Source organism: Felis catus, chromosome D2 (assembly GCF_018350175.1).
Source record: "Felis catus isolate Fca126 chromosome D2, F.catus_Fca126_mat1.0, whole genome shotgun sequence".
Classification (NCBI taxonomy): domain Eukaryota; kingdom Metazoa; phylum Chordata; class Mammalia; order Carnivora; family Felidae; genus Felis; species Felis catus.
The window spans coordinates 9,712,346-9,734,260 of record NC_058378.1 but is presented as its reverse complement, the minus strand read 5'-3'; the positions used below and the strand labels follow the sequence as shown (position 1 = coordinate 9,734,260).

Genomic DNA, 21,915 nt, shown 5'->3' with positions numbered 1-21,915 from the left:
TATAATATTTGCTTGGTATTGAAAGAGAAGGAAAGAGAACAGAGAAAGAAGGAAGGGAGGATGGAAGGATACACAGATTAAATTATGGGATTGGAATCGCTTTGAAAGGAAACAATAATGGGTATTTTTGTTGGGAATTTGAGATTGCTGTCTATCAGTCTGTGGTGTTTCTTAGTGTTTGTTTGCTTTGTTTTGTTTTGTTTTGTTTTGTTTTGTTTTGTTTCATGCTCTTTGTTGCTTTAGGACTTCATTATAGGACTCTACTGCCTGTGGAAGACAGTATTGTTCCCATTTCTTTCCTGTTAATAAATGTTAAATGTTTCATAAAACTGGGAGTAGCAAAAATTATATGAACAGTTGCCCAATTAATTTTTTAGAAATAAAAATACTAGTTAATAATGCCCAGTGCTTTTAAGGGTGCAATAAAAGTTTTTCTCACTATTATTGGTGTGATCACCACTTGGTATTATCCCAAAGAAATAGTGAGTAAGTGAATGAATGTATCTACAACTTTCCTACCAATTAATACCTAAGGTAGGCTAGGCATTTAGAAGTTTCTTATTTATTTTTAGTAAGTGTCCATACTGTAAAAAATGTGTTCAGTGCTTTCCATGTTTGACAGATAATGTCTAGAAGTAATGAATTCCACCATGTTTATAGACTACGGAGATTTAATTTTGAGCTCAGATGGACCTTTGATTCTCCTAAAAAGCATTTTATGCCTTTATTTTTCAACATGTCCATCGTGTGATAGTTTGCACTGCAGAGGGCTTTATGCAAGGCATGGTTCAGAAGATCACACTTCTCTGCTGAGAATTAACGAGATGTGGTATATTTTTAATGATTTTATTTTTAAGTAATCTCTTTACTCGAGAGCATGGGGTTCGAACTCACAACCCCAAGATCGAGTCACATGCTCTACCGAGTGAGCCAGCCAGGCGCCCTAAGATTTGTGGTATTTTTAAAAAATAATTTCGAAAGATACTGTAAATAATAATATTTGACAAATTGTTAAAAAATGAATCTGTGTATGCACGTGTTATGTGTATGCTCATGGGCATATAAGAAAGAAAGAGAATTCTTGGCTATTTTAGCTTAGTATTCTGAAAGGCAGGGAGGTTGGTTAGGAGGAGTTTTGTTGTTGTTTTTTGTTTTTTGTTTTTTTGACATTGCCCAGCAGTTTGGAAACACATTAGTTTCAAATAGCTTGGCGGGTCAGGGCATTTCTAACCTGGAGAGATTGAGGACACAAGCCCCATGGAAGTCGGAGGTCTCGATGTACAGTCGGTCCCCAGCATTCTGGGGCAAGGACTGCACGACGCGAGCCTGTTCTCCTCCCAGTAAACCGAGCTGTGCTTCCAGTGCTGTTCTCACTAGACCATTACGAGATGAATCGGCAGGATGCCTCTGCCCGTTGGCATTGACCGTGGGCAGCCTCTGCCCGTGGCATTGACCGTGGTGTGTGCAATACCGAGATAACACAGATTTGTTTGTTCCTTTGCATCCACTGCTGCTTTTGTTCATCCATCTCCCCAACCTGTCGGAACCAGCCAGGGGTTAGTCACTTGCCCTTATTTTGATCAAAAGTGGGAGAGCTTTATGAATGGCTCTCATATTCATTAATTGCGATCAGATACCTTTTCTGGATGCTGTTACTTTGTAACTTTCTGCCTTGAAAGGCTTCCTACTGAGAAACCTCAGAGTGATACACAGTTACTTTTTCTAGGGCAAACATATTAATTTTAGTAGCAATGCAGGGTTTTATCTGTATGACTCGTTTGTTTCCCCCGCCCCAGTACCTCTCCCAGATTAAACTTTGCCTTGAGTGTTGCCATTATTCCATCTTTATTGGGAGTTAGGCCTTTGTCTGCCCTTTTTTTGTTTGACCTTATCATGAAGGATGCCCCAATGAAGTGACCTCTCATGGGATTTCCAGGTCCAGAACTACACATGAATGCCTCGCTAGACACAACATATCTCACATATAAACTCTTTTGTTTTTTAAATGAGTGGCCTCACACAGTTTACAATCTAGTGGGTAAGGAAAATTATCTCTCTTCCAGTTAAGTAATTGCTAATGCTTGGTCACGCCCTTTTAGAGCGTTGAAGTCACATCACAGTCTCTGCTGTGGGATTCTGCTCTGTCTGAATGGCCTTGGGGAACCCCAGGCAGATAGAGCTTTTCTTACTGGACCTGTGCACCCCGTAGCAATGGCATAAGATGAAAATTGACAAAATAATCCCGAAGGTTCACCAAACAACTCAGGGAATCTGGAAAGGAAATCTGAAACCAGAGACCATCGAGAGTCTGGCTGGTACTAAAAGAATCAGGGGAGGGGCAGAGAGAGAGGGAGAGGCTCTCCACTGTCAGTGTGCAGAGCCCAGTGTGGGGCTTGAACTCATGAACTGTGAGATCATGACTTGAGCTGAAATCAGGAGTTGAACATTTAACCGACTGAGCCACCCACGTACCCCAATATTAGCAAAATTTTAAGGTCTTCCTAACGTTCTTAATGTTTTGCCTAGTGTGGAGCTGAGATCTTCCTTGGGCTAATTGAAATGGGGATTGGAAGAATCACAGGGTGAAGGTCACATGGAGAGAAATGGAAGTTCTAACTCTAATAGACCTTAAAGTTCATTAATGACTTTTTGCTCATTGCATTTCTTCTTCGGCAAACGCACGTTACATTTTAAAATAGAACAAAACATGTTTCACGATATGGTATCTTAAGTACATTTACACTTATTTCCACCCCAAGGTATTTTTTTTCTTTTTTTTTTTAAGAGTTTAATACAAGTGTACTGAATGAATGAAATGGCAAACAATTGTTCAGAGACAAGTCACGAGGGCAGATACCAACAATTATGTTTCTTTTCCCAAATCTTGATTTAGCATCAACAAAGACCTCAGCCTGAAAGCATTGATAGGATGTAGGTAAGTGGAGCCTATTTTTTTAAAGAGGGGAGGCATAGAAATGTACAAAATGGAGCAAAAGTTTTGCATATAAATAATGTTTTAACATAGCAGAGTACCTGCAAGCAATGGGGACAATAAAAAAAGAATTTCTTGTTTGTATTTAATGTCAATTTTATTTAAAAAAAATTTTTTTTAATGTTTATTTATCTTTGAGACAGAGACAGACAGACCATGAACGGGGGAGGGTCAGAGAGAGAGGGAGACACAGAATTGGAAGCAGGCCCCAGGCTCTGAGCTGTCAGCACAGAGCCCGACGCGGGGCTCGAACTCACGAACCATGAGATCATGACCTGAGCCGAAGTCGGAGGCTCAACCGACTGAGCCACCCAGGCACCCCAATGTCAATTTTAAATATTATGGGGACTCACTCATGCCTCACAACCCAAGGCAAACTAACTCCATTAAAGGATAGAAACTGAGACTCAGGTCAAGTGCTTATCCAGCATTACCCAACACTGATGTTAGGTCTACCAGACATCAGGACCTTGGACTCTATGTCAGTGCTCTGGATCTCAGGGGCACACTAGGGTGACCTCAAGTTTAGGGTGCCACACAGCAGCAGCAAACTATCCTGACTTTCCCCAGTTCAGCCCAGTTAAAGACTCCGATTCTCGGCAGCAGAAAGGCTCAAATGCCCTCAGCCTTAGGCTACCAAGAATGGAGTCGGGTAGCAATGGAGAGGCCCCAGCCCCATGGGCAGAGGCAGTGTGGGATTTATCTACCTACTACAGTCCTAAGCCCAGACAATCCTAGGTATGTGGTAGTTGCATGGCCACAGAGTATACCCCTGGTCATCCCACCCCTGATATTCATTGCCTTGGCTTCTGTTCCAGCTCCCAGAAACTTGGTCCTGACCAGTCCCATCTCCCCAAGGATCAGATGAGCTGTTCTCAGAGCACACATAGCACTGGGGATGTCATGTTTCTCTGTGGCCCCCACACCAGGTCCCCAGGGTATTTTCTTAATAGGTAAGGAAGGTATGTTTTCAGCAACTGTAGCCAAAGTCTTGAGATGTGAAACTTTTACAGAAGTTATCTATAAATGGTGCCGATTTTCGACACACACGTAAATACACAGAGACACATTCAAGTAAGGCTAATTCTGTATGTGACTTCAAACCCATATGCAACTTAAAAATGTAGTCGCACTTTATAAGCTAACTAATAAAGGACGAGATTCTGCTTTGATTTGGCCAAGCGAAACACGGCATTCTGCTGCCACATCTTGGCATGTTGACTTTGGTACAGTCTGTTTCTGTGTTTTACTTTTATACACCAAAGCTTGTTACATAATCTCCTTCTTGTATATTGTCTATGTGACGTGGATTACAGTAAATCTGTCATTACAATAAATTTGGTAGAACTACTGTGTCAGTCACAATAGTGACTCAATATTTGAGATTCGAGAAGCTTTCCTAAGCCACAAAAGCTTTAAGAGACCTCTGCATTAGGAGAGATGATGTTTACTTTTGTAAGTTACAAATCTCTTCTAAAGAACCTTGAGGCTTTCTGCTTAAGTATGCGATCTAAGAAAAAAATAGTTGTTATATACAGTATTTTTCAGTAGTGATGTGCTTCTGAAACCTGTTTCAGAATTTTGATATTATCTAAGCAAAAGGTTGCACAAATGTGCCCCAGTCATCAAAGAATAGAAAACCAAACTGATGTAACTTAGAGACTTGGAAGCAAAGAATGTTCCAAACAAAATCAAAGTGTAACCCCGACTCTGATGAACATAGTGACCCGCCCCCTCCCCCAACAGATAGTTGTATAAATCGAGCCTAGTTGAATACCCAGGTTCTTAAACAGCAGTACCTTCTCCTGACAAACGTAGTGTGAAAATTGACAGGTTCACATAGGTTAATGGCACTTACTGAAAAGGCACATTTCCCTGGTTGAATTAGCATTTCCACTGAAGGCCACTAGTTAGTACAAAAGTTCGAAACATGCTCCTTGGGTTTACATTGCACTGGAAGTCCTGGGATTTCCTCGGTGGCCAGGTCAAGGTTGTGGCTGTCTTCTGTGACATGAACATGAATGGCTCTGCTGATGTTAATAATAATAGTAATAATAGCACTTAGTAGCTTTTTCTGTTTAGTCATTCATGGGAAAGGGTAAAGAGTATTGGGGAAAGAGAACTAATATTAGCATATTTGGTACTTGTGAGGAGGGTAGCTGATGGGAGGCTACAGTCAGCTTCAGACTGCACTGGGAGCAGCGAGAGGACACTAAACACCTGGAAGTCTGTAAGGGCAGTGAAACGGAGAATTCCAAATAGGGTCCAAAGAAGGGTAAGAAACGGCTTGTTGGACAAATTTTAATTATTGTTAGTTTTTCTTAGAATAATGGAGAAGGCAGTCAACATACTACAAAAAGTTGATCTTGGAAAGAACACAAGTTGTTAAAACTCCTGAAAATTGGGGCTTCATGGGTTTATTATGATCTATTGTGGTCATTTCAGTGTCACTGTGCCTGGGTCTTTGTACTGAATGGTATAGACTGCTTGTGTCTAGGACACAGAGTGGGGCCGTCTGTGTGGAGAACATTCTGTAGGGAGCAGAAGTCCTTGTACCTTTCACTAGGGCATGGCATCAGCCTGTTCGATTTTAGGAAATAATGAGTAAGAAGGTGATATCAGGAAGTTTAAAAGACCTCACTTCAGGGCTACTAACCCGGTCGGTTTAGACCTTGAGTGTAAAGTGTAGAAGGTAGTTCTTTAAAAAATTACTTTAATGCTGAGCTGTCAACACAGAGCCCGCCATAGAGCCTGAACTCACAAACTACAGATCATGACCTGAGCCGAAGTCAGATGCTTAACCGATTGAGCCACCCAGGTGCCCCTAGAAGGTAGTTCTTGAAAGTGAGTCACAAAGAAAAGAAAAAGGGCAGAAGATCAGAAAATCCAACTAGGAAGCTGAACTGCTGACCTTGTATGATGTATGTATCCTGTTTACGATACAGGATACATACATTAGTATGCGATGCGCAATACTAACGTTAAGCGCATGGCTAACTCTATACTCGGGGGTTCAGTTCCAATTTGGACGGTGGAGAAATATAAGGCGTATTCATCATCAAAGCAATGTTTAGCTCCATCGCTCAGAATATTCCTATCTCCTCATCAATAGCAGTATTTCTTGACTGTATTATTTTTTGTCAGAGAACAGGTCTCAACGCCCTGTTGCTCTTCAACCAATTAACAAATGTATCCTTTACAGGAGTACTAACATGGCACACTAATTAACGGCCCCAGAATTGTACCTAATTAAATAATCCCTTAATCCTTGCCTGGAAACCTGTGATACTAGCTCAGATCTTTGTGGTTCAACTCCATAAACAGCTCAGCCTCCCCTGGGCGGTCGAATTTGCATTTACTGTTCACTTGTGAGGCAGACGTTACTCTGGATGGTGTTTTTCTTTGATAGTCTTTTGGCTGCTTAGTCCTCCGAGTGTCAACAGTTAAATTCGTAAACCAGCAGATTGAGGCCAGAAACAGAAAAATAAGCAAAGTAAACTCTCCTGATAATGGTTCTTAACTGGTGGAAGGCTTCACACAGTTTTCCAGAAGTATTGATTATTATTTTAAGCATGTGTCATCAATTGCTGATGAATAGATCCGAAATGGGAACAAAAAGGGGAAAGGACATTTATAACTGGAAAAGTTCACATTAGAGCTGTTGGCTCTTGGGCAAGTTAAGCAAAAGTAAGACAAAACAAGGGCGCCTGGGTGGCTCAGTTGGTTTAGCATCCGACTTCAGCTCAGGTCATGATCTCACAGTCTGTGAGTTTGAGCCCCGCGTCGGGCTCTGTGCTTACAGCTCAGAGCCTGGAGCCTACTTCAGATTCTGTGTCTCCCCCTCTCTCTGCCCTTCCCCTGCTCATGCTCTGTCTCTCTCTGTCTCAAAAATAAATAAAAACATTAAAAAAATTTAAAAAAAAACGTAAGTCAAAACAGAAAAGCAAACAAAAACACAACTGTTACCTAAATTGGAGCAAGTTGCATGACTTGCTGTGTCTTTTTTTTTTTAAGTTTCTTTATATAGTTTGAGAGACAGCGCAAGAGAGCGTGGGGGAGGGGCAGAGAGAGGGAGAGAGAGAATCCCAAGTGAGCTTTGCACTGTCAGCACACAGCCCGACGTGGGGCTTGAACTCATGAACCGGGAAATCGTGACCTGAGCCAAAGTCGGACACTCAACCGAGCCACCCTGCTGCCCCAATGAGGGTCCTTTCAAATAAGTCCTTCTGAGAAACTAGGGGAAGGCTTTCCCAGGTGGTTAAAGCTTTTGTTTATTTTTCACAGTTGCAGCTAATAATTTTCAGTCAAACAGAATTCTTCTTCAGATTGTGCCATGACCAATTTGTTTCTAAAGCTGCTTGTATGTTTAGGAATTCATACACTTGTCATTAGTTGAACTCTTGCTGCCTGTTGCCATGTACAGATGAAGAATCTTAAAACCTTTGATAACAAATAAATGGTTTTAACAGAAATTAAGACGTTAAGAAAATTACAGATCATTCTTCTTAGCATAAAAATTCTATTTGAATTTTACTGTATACCTAGAAGGAGACAGCCCGTATATTAATCGCCAAAGGGCATATAAGTATGTTGTCTCCGGTCCTTCCTTTCAGCTAGCAGGGGTTGAATATCAAGTTGTCTCAGATTATATTTAGCTTTAAAAACAAGTAATGCTAGTTCTCGATGAATGCATGGATAGAGACATTTTTCTTTTTGTGTTCTTGAGGTTAACGAATTTTTCAGGTTAAGAGATTATGAACTGTCTTGGAAACAAATGTATGGGGCACACACCGGTTGTATTTCCTTACCCGTCAGGGGTGACTTGAGCAGAAATGGGGAATGTGGCTCGGACCCTGTAAGATGGCCCTAACAGCCTGCTCTCACTGTTGGCTTTTGCTCTGATTACAGAAGAAGAAAAAGAAAAAATAGAAGCAGGGAACTTTTTAAAGTTAATTAAACCTACAACAGGTTTTATTTTTTTAGTTTAGAAAGGGACCAGAAGTGGCAGAGACTTAAACTTTCTCCCACGGCCAGCAGGCATGGGAAGAGAAAAATCAGAATACTTTTTTTTATACTTAGAACTTGTGTCATTTCTTTCCTGGTGAGTTCTGTGTGCTAGTTGCCTTTTTTCCCTGGCAATAGGTATATGTGTTGTTATTATGCACAAATCCTTGGGCTATGGTTTTGTCGAGTCTGAGGTTCTCAAAAGTGTATTTACAAATAAGGATAAATATCAATTTTAATTGACCCACCGATCTTTAACATTTTCATTTGATTGTACAGAGTATTACTTCTTGATGGTTTTATGTGGTTAATTTACTGTGATATAACACAGCTTATTTTATTTCATTTAGTAGTGAATTTCAAAAGCCTGAGGTCATTGCTGTCACTTATAAAGATATTTTAGAGTGAATTTACAGTATTCTTCCACCCCCATGTGTGACTTGCAGTTTTTGGTGTTCAGAGAGGATGAAAGTCATTTACGGGATAGTCCTGTATTTGAGGAATAATCTGATGATTGTATAATTTGTCACGAGTCATGTGTCCTAATATGGTGTTAAAGTGAATATCTCGTACTGAAGTCTTCTGCAGTTTACTAAAGAAAGCTGATTTTGTAGTGCTACGAACATAAAATTGATATCGGTTTTTCTAAACAAATAATTATGAGAACATCAAATCTGGGGGAAAAAATTGCCGACGGACTGCAGTTATGTAAGCACAAATGGAATTGGAATTGCAAAGATCATATCAACGTGTCTGAGAACAAAAACCTGCTGTTAGGATAAGATTTTTCCGGCTGTTTAAGGTGACTGTCACGTTGAAAGCTGCCTATAATAAATCCAGAGTATTTTTTTAGAAAGTACTTACTTTAGTGAAGAATCCGAAGAAATGCTTAGAAAGTGAAAAATGTGAAGAAAAATATTTTTCTTTGAGCATTAGTCATTGTAATATTTTGACTCATCAGAGGCTAGATACATGCAAAATTGCTTGAGTGAAAGAGGCTTCAGTCATCACAGAGAATTTGGGAGAGACTAAAAGAAGGTTCAGTTAAACCTTTGTGGAGGTCCTCCTGTCCTCCTGTTACTTGAGCTCTCTTGTGGGACATATGTGTTCTATATTTTATAGTTGTCAAAACCCTCCTCCACTTACTGTGTTATGTAATGCCTACCAAAAAATAGCTTGTGTGGAATTTGCTTTTAATAATTGCAATTGTGACCTTGAATACTAAGAGCCAGGCATCACACGAGGCATGTCTTATGTTTTCTCCAGTTCTTAGGAGAATCCTTCAAGCCTTTTATCAGTATTCTTGCTTTACTGATGAGTAAAGTTTCCTCAGGCTGGTTATGGATCTTCCTCAAGAGTCACACACTTTGTATGTACCGATGAAAATACGAAAGCCCTTTATTTTCTTACTCCACTTGGTTGCTCTCTATGTGTATCAAATTGTTGTCTCTTTTTATTTTTTTTTTTAAATTTTTTTTCCAACGTTTTTATTTATTTTTGGGACAGAGAGAGACAGAGCATGAACGGGGGAGGGGCAGAGAGAGAGGGAGACACAGAATCGGAAACAGGCTCCAGGCTCTGAGCCATCAGCCCAGAGCCTGATGCAGGGCTCGAACACACGGACCGTGAGATCGTGACCTGGCTGAAGTCGGACGCTTAACCGACTGCGCCACCCAGGCGCCCCTGTTGTCTCTTTTTAAAAAAAGAAGAAAATAAGATCTAAAAGAGTTAAATGACACTCTGTCAATTTCCTCTCTCTCTCTCTCTCTCTCTCTCTCTCTCTCTCCCTCTCCTGGGTACAATGGGTCCCACAAAGATAAACAAGGAATTTTACAATATGATAGGAGAGACAGGCATTTTCTATACAACTGAAATAAAAATAATGTTTTAGATTAATTGAGGAGTATAAAAATTACTAAGGATTTATAAAAGATAAAGCACTTAATTTGTGCTGGAAAGAATACGAAAGAAAGACTTCATTAGAGGACCTGCTGTAGGAGCCGGGATTTGAAAGGTGGGTAGAAAAAGAACTTTGTCAAGGAGAGAGGTCAGGGGTGAGGAACAGACGGGAAAGGAAAAATGGAAGACTGGAAAAGGAGATTGAAACTAGATCACAGAAGACCTAGAGTGTTTTCAATTTAGTTGATTTCAGAGAATTTGAGGGAAAAAGTCAATTGGAGGATGCAATTAGAATTATAACTCTGAATATATATATATATATATATATATATATATATATGTACACATATATACATATATACTTTTTTTTCTTGGAGAAAAACACAGATCAAAGAGAGCAGAGAATATTGCATATTTCCCAGTGGCCTCTAGGAGTGATGGGAGCTAAGAGAGAGAAAGGAAGGAAAGGAAGCTCGCCGAGATGGAAGGATTGGATTTGATGGATATTTGTTTGATGATTATTTACCTGTAGGGGCAGGTGGAAAGAGAAAGAACGAGAGTGGTACTGAGGTCTCTGGCATTAGTGAGAGGGAGGACAGAAGGTTTTGAAGGTTAAGGGCAATCAGTGATTCGTTTTGTGCAGCAGACCAGCAGATTTAGCAACAAGGAGATGATGGACACTGGAGGCAGTGTCTTCACAAATGGAAATCGGATTGCAGTGTTGAAGAGCATGTGAAAGTTGGGGAAGTTGAACTGTATAGTCACGAAATAATTATTTTTCAGAAATTTGTCTAGCTTGGCAGAGGAGAAGGAGTGACAACCTGGGTAATGCTAGCTGATCTGACAATGATGTTGATGATAACGGCTAAATGTTAATGGAGTTCTTCCAGGTGCCTGGCATTGCCTTAAGTACTGTCCCATTTACTCTCCATAGCAACCTCATGAAGGAGACGGCATTATTTTCTTTCTACTGATGAAGGAAAGAAGATGCCGGAAACTCAGTGGAGTGCGATCATCCGTATGACAGACATGTTTCTAAGACTAAAGCATCTGAGCTTTAAGTGTGAGAAAATGCATTCACAACAGAAGCTGTGGCACTTTGTACACACCTTTATTTTCTAGTTGCTAGTGGGCAGTGCAGCCATCATCCAAGACACAGGGTGGAGGTAGAAGTTTGACAAGGGTTCTCTAATGGCCCTTCATTAGAAGAGCAGGCTCTTAGAGGTGGATTTCAGTTTCTTTCTAAAATTGTTATATAAGTGTGGTTAAGACTAGAAACTTTAATGCATCGTGGAGTTAGTATTTATAAACATGATTGGAACAGTGCTTAAGAAGTCAAATTACATTAGCCGGTATAATTACCATCCTCGTCCATCCATCCATCCATTCATCCATCTATAAAACCAGGAAATATGGAGTTTTATCTACTGGATACTGGGGAACTCAGAGATGAAAGAAAGAGCCTGCCAGAAACAGTCCAGTGGGGGGAGGAATGTAGAACAGCCAACTACAGGGTACTGATCCCTTAAAAAAAAATTTGAGTTAATTACCAAACATCTTAAGTGGCAAACACTCTCTAAGCCTTGAAGACAGAAAAAAATAACAAAGGCAAATAGAATTGAATGCTCTCATATTTATAACCTTTATGCAAAATAAGAAGTCTCATTTGGAGCTGATTAAGCTGTGAATGTAACTTGTAGCAAAATAAAAGGAAACTGTATTTAGTATATAATGTCAGTTAAACTGTTAGGAAATTAGTGGACAGCTCACAGATTAGTGATCAATGTGGATAGCCAGCCATTTGCTAAAGAGTCGTCAACACATCTAAACAAGAACAAAAATACTACATCTTAAACAGCAATCAGAGAAATGTAAGTTAAAGTCATTATGACCTAACTTTTCCTTTGCAGACTAGACACAACATTTTAAGACATTTTCAGTGACTGTCAATGTGCAGTAAAGTGAGCTCACTCATGCATTACCAATGAGAGTGTAAATGGTGCAATCCCTTGAAAAAACAGCCTGGCAATGTGTAAGTCTGAATGGACCATTCTAGTGCAATATAATAAAGTATGGTGAGAGCAGTGTGCATCTAAATTTCAGCGTATTTAAAGTAGGAGAAGACTGGAATCATCTAAATGTTCATTTAGACAGGGGGAGTGACTAGGTACCAGTGGTTCTAAGGGGCCTTTTAGAAGGATGTTAGTAATGTTGTTTAACACCATGGAAATCGCCCACATAACAATAATGAATAAGTAAAGAAAAAGTAGGTCACAAAAATTATGTATGTAAAAATATGGTCATTAAAAATGGAGAGAGGATCTATTTTTGTGGTTGTATTGGGTCTTGGGGCACAGGTCTGTAAGTGACTTTTTTCGGGTTTTCCACATTTTACAAATTATGTTTAATTAGAATCTAGTTTATGCGTATGTATGCATGCAATCATTTTCATCACCAGATTAACATTAATTAGTATTTTAAAATATTCACTAAATGATTTCCATTTGATTTTTTAGGATGACTTGTAAGTTAGATAAGGCTGGCAATATATTTTAGAGATTAAACAAGAAGATTTCATGACTGCCCAATATTGAAAATATTATTTTGGAAAAAGTCTTAAGAATCTTTATACAAAAAAAAAAAGATGTGGAAGGAAAAGATTAAGTAAAAGTAGTTTTCTAAGTTAGTTTCTAGATATATTTCCTTACAATATTCTAAGAATTTGGGGACAGAGAGAAGGAAGGTCAGAGAGGAAGTTCTGGAGGGAATAAACTGCATACATTTTTTTCTTTGAAAGCAGCTAAGTGCCAGGAAAACAAAATAAAACAAAATTTACAAATGCTTCGTATTAGACCAGGAGCTTTGTGTCCAAGTAGAAGGGCCTTAAAATTGGAATCTGTTTATTGAGACGACATTATTGGAGTTGACAGTGTGAATTAGAGTGTTTTTCTTGGCATCCTGCACTCCTTTTAATATACTCTTGTTTTTTCACTGGGTTTGGTGCGCCATCATTCAATGCTGGTTCCATCCCCACCACACCATTGGAGGTAGACCCAACCCACCACTTTGTTCTTGAAAAAAAGTGGCAGTTCCGGTCATATCTGGATTCCAGTCCAGATTTTGCTACTCTACCATTACAAGGTCCTGGGCAAATGAAGCTCTCTAAGGCCCTGTGTCCTTCTGTTTAAACTGAAGAAGGTGCCTCGAAAGGTGATTTGGGGGGACAAAATGAAACGACACGGAGTAAGATTTAGCAAAGCATTCACCACATAATACATGTTCAAGAAAGGTATCTTTCCTAAAGCAGCCACTGGCTACTTTGCTCTTGGTTCTGAAAGATGGATGTGATGTTCCTATGTAATTCACTTGCTAGATCAAAGTCGTAGGCATTTTAGTCAAAGCATTCACTCTAATTTAAAAATTAAATTACACGTAGAGTAATATGTTTAGTAAATTATTAATAGGTTGGAGCCTAGCAAGTATTTCATTAAAGGATATCTCAAATTTAGTGAATCAAAGGTAATTGATTTTTAGAACTTGAACACTTTATCAAGTTTGTAACAAATACTGAGCCCAATTTTACCTCATACAAGAAAAGGTTACCTAAGTTGTTTACAAAGGAAATAAATGTTCCTTTATAAACATTCAAAATGATATACTCACAGATTTCTTTGTCATGATTAATATATCACTTTTGTTACAAGATAATTTTAAAAGAAGACAGAGGCATTAGTAATACTTAATACTATAAAACGCCCAAATAATGTTATTAGAGGCAAATCTTTATTTTTTTTCAACCTGCTTACCACTCAGCTAAACCATGAAAGAGATACTAAAGGATAGACTAGTTTTAAAAAAAAATCTAGACCAAAATTCTCTATGGATCAATATCAGGAATTTAGGGTCTTTCTAGTCTTAAAATACTCTGGTCTGTGAGTCTTTAATATCACAAATTATAAAGTTGAGGAATATCCAATCCTTTTCAACTGCAGGATGAACGCTGACCCTTCTATTTGATTTTTTAACACAACGGCTCTGTTTATTATAACCGTTTGTTACCATAAAAGTATAAACTGAAAGGTAGCAATGATGGGTGAGTGTAATATATTACATTAAATAAACTTGTCCTGTGCGCAGTACATGGAAAGTTCTGTTTACATTACAGGAAGCTGTTTTCTGCTGCATTTACAATTCTGCTGGGCAAATAAATTAAGAGAGCTTATGACAGCTCAATTTAGTTTATCTGGTCAAACCCCAAAGACATTATTAGTATAATTTTAGCATATTTAACTTTACATAGGTATTTTATAATGCGGTCTCAACCATCTTTTTTTTTTTTTTTAAGGAAAGGATGTTTTTGCTGATGATGTAGAAAAAGAGAGCAAAAAAAATTGCTGTACAAAAACCTGAACAATACAATTCAACATACAGAATCCTTGCAGAGGAGGTGAATATAAAGGTCATTATGTGAGCTTGAAGGAGATTTTAAAAACAGAAAGACGTGTAATGTATTAAAATGATATTTTTTCATTCTCCTTCCTACAGGTTGATCTAGGGTTCAATGTTTAGACCCAAGATAGAAGTGAAGGAGTTGGAGGGCGTATGGTGTGGAATTTTGCGGATAGCTCCAGGTGCTCTTCTGTAGTCATTTAAAAAAATTTTTTTTTAATGTTTATTTATTTTTGAGACAGAGAGAGACAGAGCATGAACAGGGGAGAGACAGAGAGAGAGAGGGAGACACAGAATACAAAGCAGGCTCCAGGCTCTGGGCTGTTAGCACAGAACCCGACACGGGGCTCGAACCCACAGACTGTGAGATCATGACCTGAGCCGAAGTCGGACGATCAACAACTGAGCCACCCAGGCGCCCCCTTCTGTAGTAATTTTTAAGAAAATTTTTAAATGTTTATTTATTTTTTGGGGGGGGGGGAGGGGCAGAGACAGAGGGCACCACAGAATCCAAAGCAGGTTTCAGGCTCTGAGCTGTCAGGACAGAGCCCAAAGTGGGGCTCAAACCCACAAACCGTGAATGCGATCTTGACCTGAGCTGAGGTCAGTTGCTTAACTGACTGAGCCACCCAGGTTCCCCTCTTTTGTAGTAATTAGAATAGATGACACCAAGACAAGAAATTTAGTTCATTACACTATTCACTTAACTAGACTTAATTTTCTCAGCTTTCTGTTACTTAGGATGAATTTTCATTTTCTGTGTGTGTAGGTCTGTCAGTGTGTGTGTGTGTGTGTGTGTGTGTGTGTGTGTGTGTGTGTGTGTATGCGTGTGTGTGTGTAAAATTGTAACATAAAGAGGGAGGGTAGGAACACGGAATGGAAAGATTCATGGGTTTGGAGTAAGAAGACCTAAATTCAAGTCCCTGCTTAGCCATGTGTTAGGTAGGTGACCACTTTCTTTAATTACATTTTTGTTTTAGTTCAACTGTAGTTAATATATAGTGTTAGTGTCATGTTACTTTCAGGTGTACAATTGAGTGATTCAGCACTTGCATACAACACCCAATGCTCATCACAAGTGCCCTCCTTAATTCCTATTTCACCCATTCCCCTCACCCACTTCCCCTCTGGTGACCGCCATTATGTTCTCTATAGTTAAGAGTCTGTTTCTTGGTTTGCCTCTCTCTTTATTTCCCTTTGCTTCTTTGTCTTGTTTCTTAAATTCCACAGATGAGTGAACTCATGTGGTATTTGTCTTTCTCTGACTTATTTTGGTTAGCATAATACTCTCTATTTCCGACCACATTGTTGAAAATGGTAAGACTTCATTCTTTTACATGGCTGAGTAATATTCCATTGTAAATGTATACCACGTCTTCTGTAGATGACCACTTAAGCATACTAAATTACTGGGGGGCTTAGTTGAGGCTCTCATCTCTGTTAACTCAGAGTTACATGGTAAATATGGGTGCCCTGGACCTATTAATAATATAGGAACCTTGGCAAATTATGCATTTTATGCCTTTTCAAGCCACTATTCTTTACATTTCCCTCCAACCAAGTAGGTCCCACTTGTCTAAAGCATCTCATGGCTCTGCATTTGCACAAGTCCTTGACTTTGTCAAGGATGCCTTCCTGCTCCCTCCTAGGTAAGCACTTGTCGTCCTTCTGGGCCCATCTTAGACGCCCCCTCCATTCTAAAGCTTTTCTTATTACTTTTTACTTATCTCTTCTTTTGTTTTAAAAACATCTTTGGCTTCTAAAATTAATTTAAAGGGCTTCTGGGTGTCTCGGTCAGTTGAGCGTCTGACTTCAGCTCAGGTCACGATCTCACAGCTCGTGAGTTCAAGCCCTGCATTGGACTCTGTGCTAACAACTTGGAACCTGGAGCCTGCTTCAGATTCTGTGTCTCCCTCTTTCTCTGCCCCCCCCCCCACCAGCTGCTGGTGCTTTGTCTCTCTCTTTCAAAAGTAAATAAACATTACAAAATTTTTTAATTGAAAAAATTAGAGTACATTGCATAAAAATACAGAAATAAAAAAGTGAAAATAAATATGATCCAATACTCCATGAAAAGAGATAAATACCTCTAGTATTTTAGTATAATTTTACCAACTTAACCTTATACAAACCCACTTAAATAAATGAATTAGTGGGGCGCCTGGGTGACTCAGTCCATTCAGCATCTGATTTCAGCTCCGGTTATGATCTCGCGGTTCATGGGTTTGAGCCCTGCTTCGGGCTCTGTGCTGACAGCTCAGAGCCTGGAGCCTGCTTTGGATTCTGTTTGTGTGTGTGTCTCTCTCTCAAAAATAAACGTTTAAAAAAAATAATAATAAATGAATAAATAAATAAGTTAGGAGAGTTTATGACAGCTCAGTTTAGTTTATCTTGTCAAATCCCCACAACATTATTGTTTTAGTATACTCACCTTGTATTTGACTCTAACCGCTCCAGAATACACAACCGCAAGAAAACCAACTTGGGAACCGATGTGCATGTATGTTTACATTCTCTTTTCCACTTCTCCTTAGATCGTGTCTTTCAGTGTTCTGAGAAAACATGGTTGTAATCCCTTTCCGATATTCCATCACACAGGTTAGAGTGTGATTAGTGTAATGCTTCCTCTCTTTGTTGTGCATTGAGGCCTTTTAGAATATTTTGCTTTGACAAGCAAAGCACTCTTGTGCGCATCTAATATTCTTTCCGCAGGACAAATTCCTAGAAAAGGAATTCCGGGATGTGTACACGTTTCATACTCTGGAAACATACTGCCAAACGGGCCCCTCGGGAGACGGCAGCATTTTGCTCGTCTGCCAGCGAGCTCCGCTCTGGGGCCTGTTTTCACGGCTCCTCCTGTGACAGAGGCCCTCATCACGCCGTCTTTTCACAATTTATTTACTCGTCTCGCTCACTCTGAGACTGCAGACTTCTGGGTGACAGGAGCCGTGTCTCGCTCATTATGAATCCCAGGGTCTAGCTCAGAGCCTAACCTAGCACAGGAAAGTGAGTGGGGAGCTAAAATTTGGAGAATGAATTATGCATTTCCGGTTTTTGTTTGCACTCTGTCACAGTTTTCTGTACTTGATTCTAATCGTCAGTGGTCTTAAAAAATACGCAGAGGCTGCCTTTTCTGCCACTTCATTGAACGACCCCGTGATTTCAACGTGTTACGTTTCGGACCGGCTTTGTTACATCCCGCAACAGGAGATTTCCTCCCCTAGACAGTGTTAGCTGTGTCGAGAATAAAAATGGTCATGAAAAGTGAGTTTGTATCTATTTCACTTCCTTTTTTGTTATTAAAAAAATTTTGTAATGTTTAGTTTGGAGAGAGAGACGGAGACAGAGACAGAGCGTGATTGGGGGGAGGGGCAGAGAGAGGGAGACACAGAATCCGAAGCAGGCTCCAGGCTCCGAGTCGTCAGCACAGAGCCCACGTGGGGCTTGAACTCACAAACTGCGAGATCATGACCTAGAGCCGAAGTCAGACGCTTAACTGACGGAGCCACCCAGGCGCCCCTGTTTCACTTTGGATGATGAGTGTTTAGCAGAAAGATTCTGTGAAGCTAGATATAAACATATCTTTGGAGAAAAAGTATAGACTTTCTCGACAATGCAAGGGAATCCCATACAGCTGGTGTGACCGTCCCAGGTAACTCAGGCTTATAAATGTCCACGTTGGTTACACGTTTGGTTTGTATCAAGTGGAATTATAAGATGTAATAATTTATCTGTGGTTAAGTGTCTCTTCTTAAGTCTTTTAAGGACACTTCTCAGGCAGTATTGAAGTATTACTTATAAAATTAGAGTGTCTGTGGATGTGATCCTAAAAATCACATTACAGTAGTGAATTGATAGATGAAATCAGTGTTCAGCCATCAATATCAATATATTAAATGTGGGCATTGTAAGTATAGGGCCAGCAACTGCTCAGTGAGTCTAAGAAGCACACCACAGCAGTCTGAATTTGACTTTTATAATTCTGCAGAATTGAATTTGTAAGTTATATGGTACAATACCAACATTGTTGCCAAGAATGAGTATGTGGGCAAGAAAAGATCGATTAAGTCAGGAATGTGGAGGGCTGGCCTCTCGCAGTATCTAGAGACCGGGCTCAGGAGGACACGTCTCGGATTGAGATCCAGCTTCGTGTGGCCTCAGGCTGCTTTCTTCAACCTGTGTACCCTTCTTTCCTCACTGGGGTACAGGGACAAGAAGAGTACCACTTCACAGATCTCATACAGATTAAACGAATTCACAGATATGGAGCGCTTTAAACACTGCCTGGAACATTTTCAAAAATCAGAGAATCTACTGAAGCAAGATCGTTAACCTCAGGAAGGTATTTTTTTTAAGATTTTATTTTTAGGGGCGCCTGGGTGGCGCAGTCGGTTAAGCGTCCGACTTCAGCCAGGTCACGATCTCGCGGTCCGGGAGTTCGAGCCCCGCGTCAGGCTCTGGGCTGATGGCTCAGAGCCTGGAGCCTGTTTCCGATTCTGTGTCTTCCTCTCTCTCTGCCCCTCCCCCGTTCATGCTGTGCCTCTCTCTGTCCCAAAAATAAATAAACGTTGAAAAAAAAATTTAAAAAAAAAAGATTTTATTTTTAAGTAATCTCTACACCCAACACGGGGCTCAAACTCACAACCCTGAGATCAAGAGTCGCAGGCTCCGCTGACTTAGCCAGCCAGGCGCCCCAAGAAGATATTTTTAATAAACTTAGTAACCAGTAGGAAAACACTGAGCAAAGGGATGGAAAAATGAAATACGTTTCACACTGCAGAATATATGACTAAGAGTGTTCAGAACGAACTCTAAATACATAAAATATTTTATCTTGTTTTCCTAAATTCTATTGCCTATTAAAATTGAATGTTATGTTTTAGGATACTTATTCTATTAGATTTTAGAAATAAAATTATTCATTGATTAACAGGCAGTACATTTTGAAATAAGAGAATGTGAAATCTGAACACACTTTCCTGTACCTTTTTCGTTGTCACACGACATTCTTGCTTAAATATACTTTCCATACAATATTACGCCCATCCTTTAAAAAATGGTGTTTATCCATTTCCCATAACTATGCAACACAAACTGATGCCCACGTATTATAATTCAAATACATCACATTCTACCCTGATTTAGGCCAGATGAAGGAAAGAAAATTCACATGTCAAAATAATTGTGAATACGTGCGTTTGAATTAGTTTAGCGTGGGTTTGGATTCCATAAATGTAGCAGAAGTCACTGGCCTTTTATAGAAGCTGGTTACAATTTGTTTCTTTACAAAGTTTATATAGTTTACTGTTAAATAATTAACAGTACTCTCATTACCCATCCATGAATATCTGCAACAATAAGTGACTGATGCCATTTCCAGGGGGTTGACACCATAGTGAGAAAAAGACCTCAGGAATTCTGGAAATTAATTGCTTCATTAAGCCCAGATTCGAAAGGTGGGCTTATTTTAAGAATCTCTTCCAGGAGAACCACCGAGCTACTAAATATATTCCAATATTTCTAATACTAATTTCCACTGTAGCCAAGATATTTCACTGAGGTAAGATCCCCGTAATAATATAGAATCAATCAGAGTCCAGTGCCTGAGGTCAGCCAACAAAGAATAAATGCATGTATCAAATTCATTACCCAAAGGGAGTATGAATTGTATCAGAACTCTAGATTAATACCTGACAGTTATATTTACAAAGAAAGTCCTTCCGATTCCAGAAAGCAGTGAAAGTGAAAAAGCTGACACAGACTTCTTCTGTATTTAGGCTTGCTTCTAATTAACTGATGTGGGGTAGTGTTGATAAAAGAGACTAAGAGAACGAGGAAACAGCTCCAGAAGCCTGAAAAACTTCAGGCCCGCTATGGTGTCATCAAGATAATTTAACTTCTCCATTTTATTTCGGCAGTGCTTCTGAGAAACGAGAGAGAGAAAATGGAATTTTAACTAGTGATCTTTTATTCCTACCTCACGATGTTTGTCAGTATGAAATTATAGCAAATTCAGAATAATAAATGGAGACGGGTTTGTTGCTATCCCAAGTGTTGTTGTAGCAAGAGCTAAGCTAAAATACCTACCTTGGGGAATAGGTCGACTTCTTTAAGGTGGTTTCATCCAAATGAATGCAAATGTCTGCCACACCATCTGGGTTCTCATTTTAAATGACAAAGGTGCATCTTTGTACAATTTTGCACAAAATTGTCACGCAGACACATTATGTCATGTTATAAACAAGATGTTGCTCACTTCTATTTCCACACAAGGAACACAGTTATCTTCCAAAAGGAATGAACAAATTTAGCCATTAAACACAGAAGGGTACACATAGGTATAAATTATGCCTGATACAAACTAACACATTGATTGTGCATTCTATTAAATAATCTTAGATACTGTGAAGATTCTAGAAGAGTTCAAGTATTATTACTCTCATGAGAAAATATATGTCCATTTGGAAGCAGGCACCAAAGCAGATTTAGATGTAGGAGAGATTCCCTGGGGGAGAAGCCAGTGAAGGTAAGGACAGAGGAGGGACGAGTGGGGAGAGCTTGAGACCACAGTGCAGGTCTGGCATCTGTGAAGGGAGCAGGGAAGGAGTCTCAGGATGGGGGAGCCTCAGAGGGCAGTGCGGTTTGGAGAAAGGCTCCGAGCCTAAGTGTCGGGCCAGAATAGCTGATTCTTAATTTTTTTTTTAATGTGTATTTATTTTTGAGAGAGAGAGAGAGAGAGAGACGGACCACAAGCAGGGGAGGGGCAGAAAGAGAGGGAGACACAGAATCTGTGCTGTCAGCACAGAGCCCAACGCGGGGCTCGGACCCACGAACCATGAGATCATGACCTGAGTTAAAGTTGGACATTTAACCGACTGAGCCACCCAGGCACCCCCAGAATAGCTGATTCTGTCTGGTAGTCTGCCATTGCTCGATTACTGGCTTGGAGCAACTGGAGTAGGGGTAGGGGTTGGACCTGGGGGAAGGCCACGTGGCCTGCTAGAAACGCCACAGTGGATCAAAAAGTACAAGGACTAGAGGCTGCCAGGTGACGACCCTCCACAAAGCGAGGTCTGCTGTGGGGAGCCCAGAGCAGAATTCTGTGACCGTCTTGCTGACCACCATGGAGAAAGTACAAATTTGCCTTTACACACACACAGCCCCTGCAAGTGTATCTACCTCTATCTTGTTTTATACCCAGTTACTGATGCACGTCTTCACTTTGTGGTCTGGTCTCTAAGTTTCAGCCCTCCCTTTGCTGAGGACTGGGAGTATGTTCAACGTGTTGTCTCGTTGTGTCTTTGGTTTGTGTCATACTTTCAGAGTTCAAACCAAGGGGTCCTTCGGGTCTGGATTTGGCTCTCTACCTGGTTTTCTTTGCATGATCGTAAGCAGCGTACTTAACTTCTTTTTTTTTTAAGTTTATTTATTTTGAGAGAGAGAGAGAGAGAGAGAGAGAGAGAGAGCAGGGAAGGGGCAGAGAAAGAGGGAGAGAGTGGATCCCAAATAGGCTCTGCGCTAACAGCTTGAACCCAACGCAGGGCTTGAACCCATGAACAATGAGGTCATTA

At 40.0% G+C, this 21,915-nt stretch overlaps 1 protein-coding gene across 1 annotated transcript in view; it reads left to right on the top strand.

Moving 5' to 3' along the window:
• The window catches only part of CHRM3 (cholinergic receptor muscarinic 3), a 522,351-nt gene that overhangs the window by 41,535 nt on the left and 458,901 nt on the right, over positions 1 to 21,915 (top strand). The gene's annotated exons all lie outside the window — the stretch shown is intronic.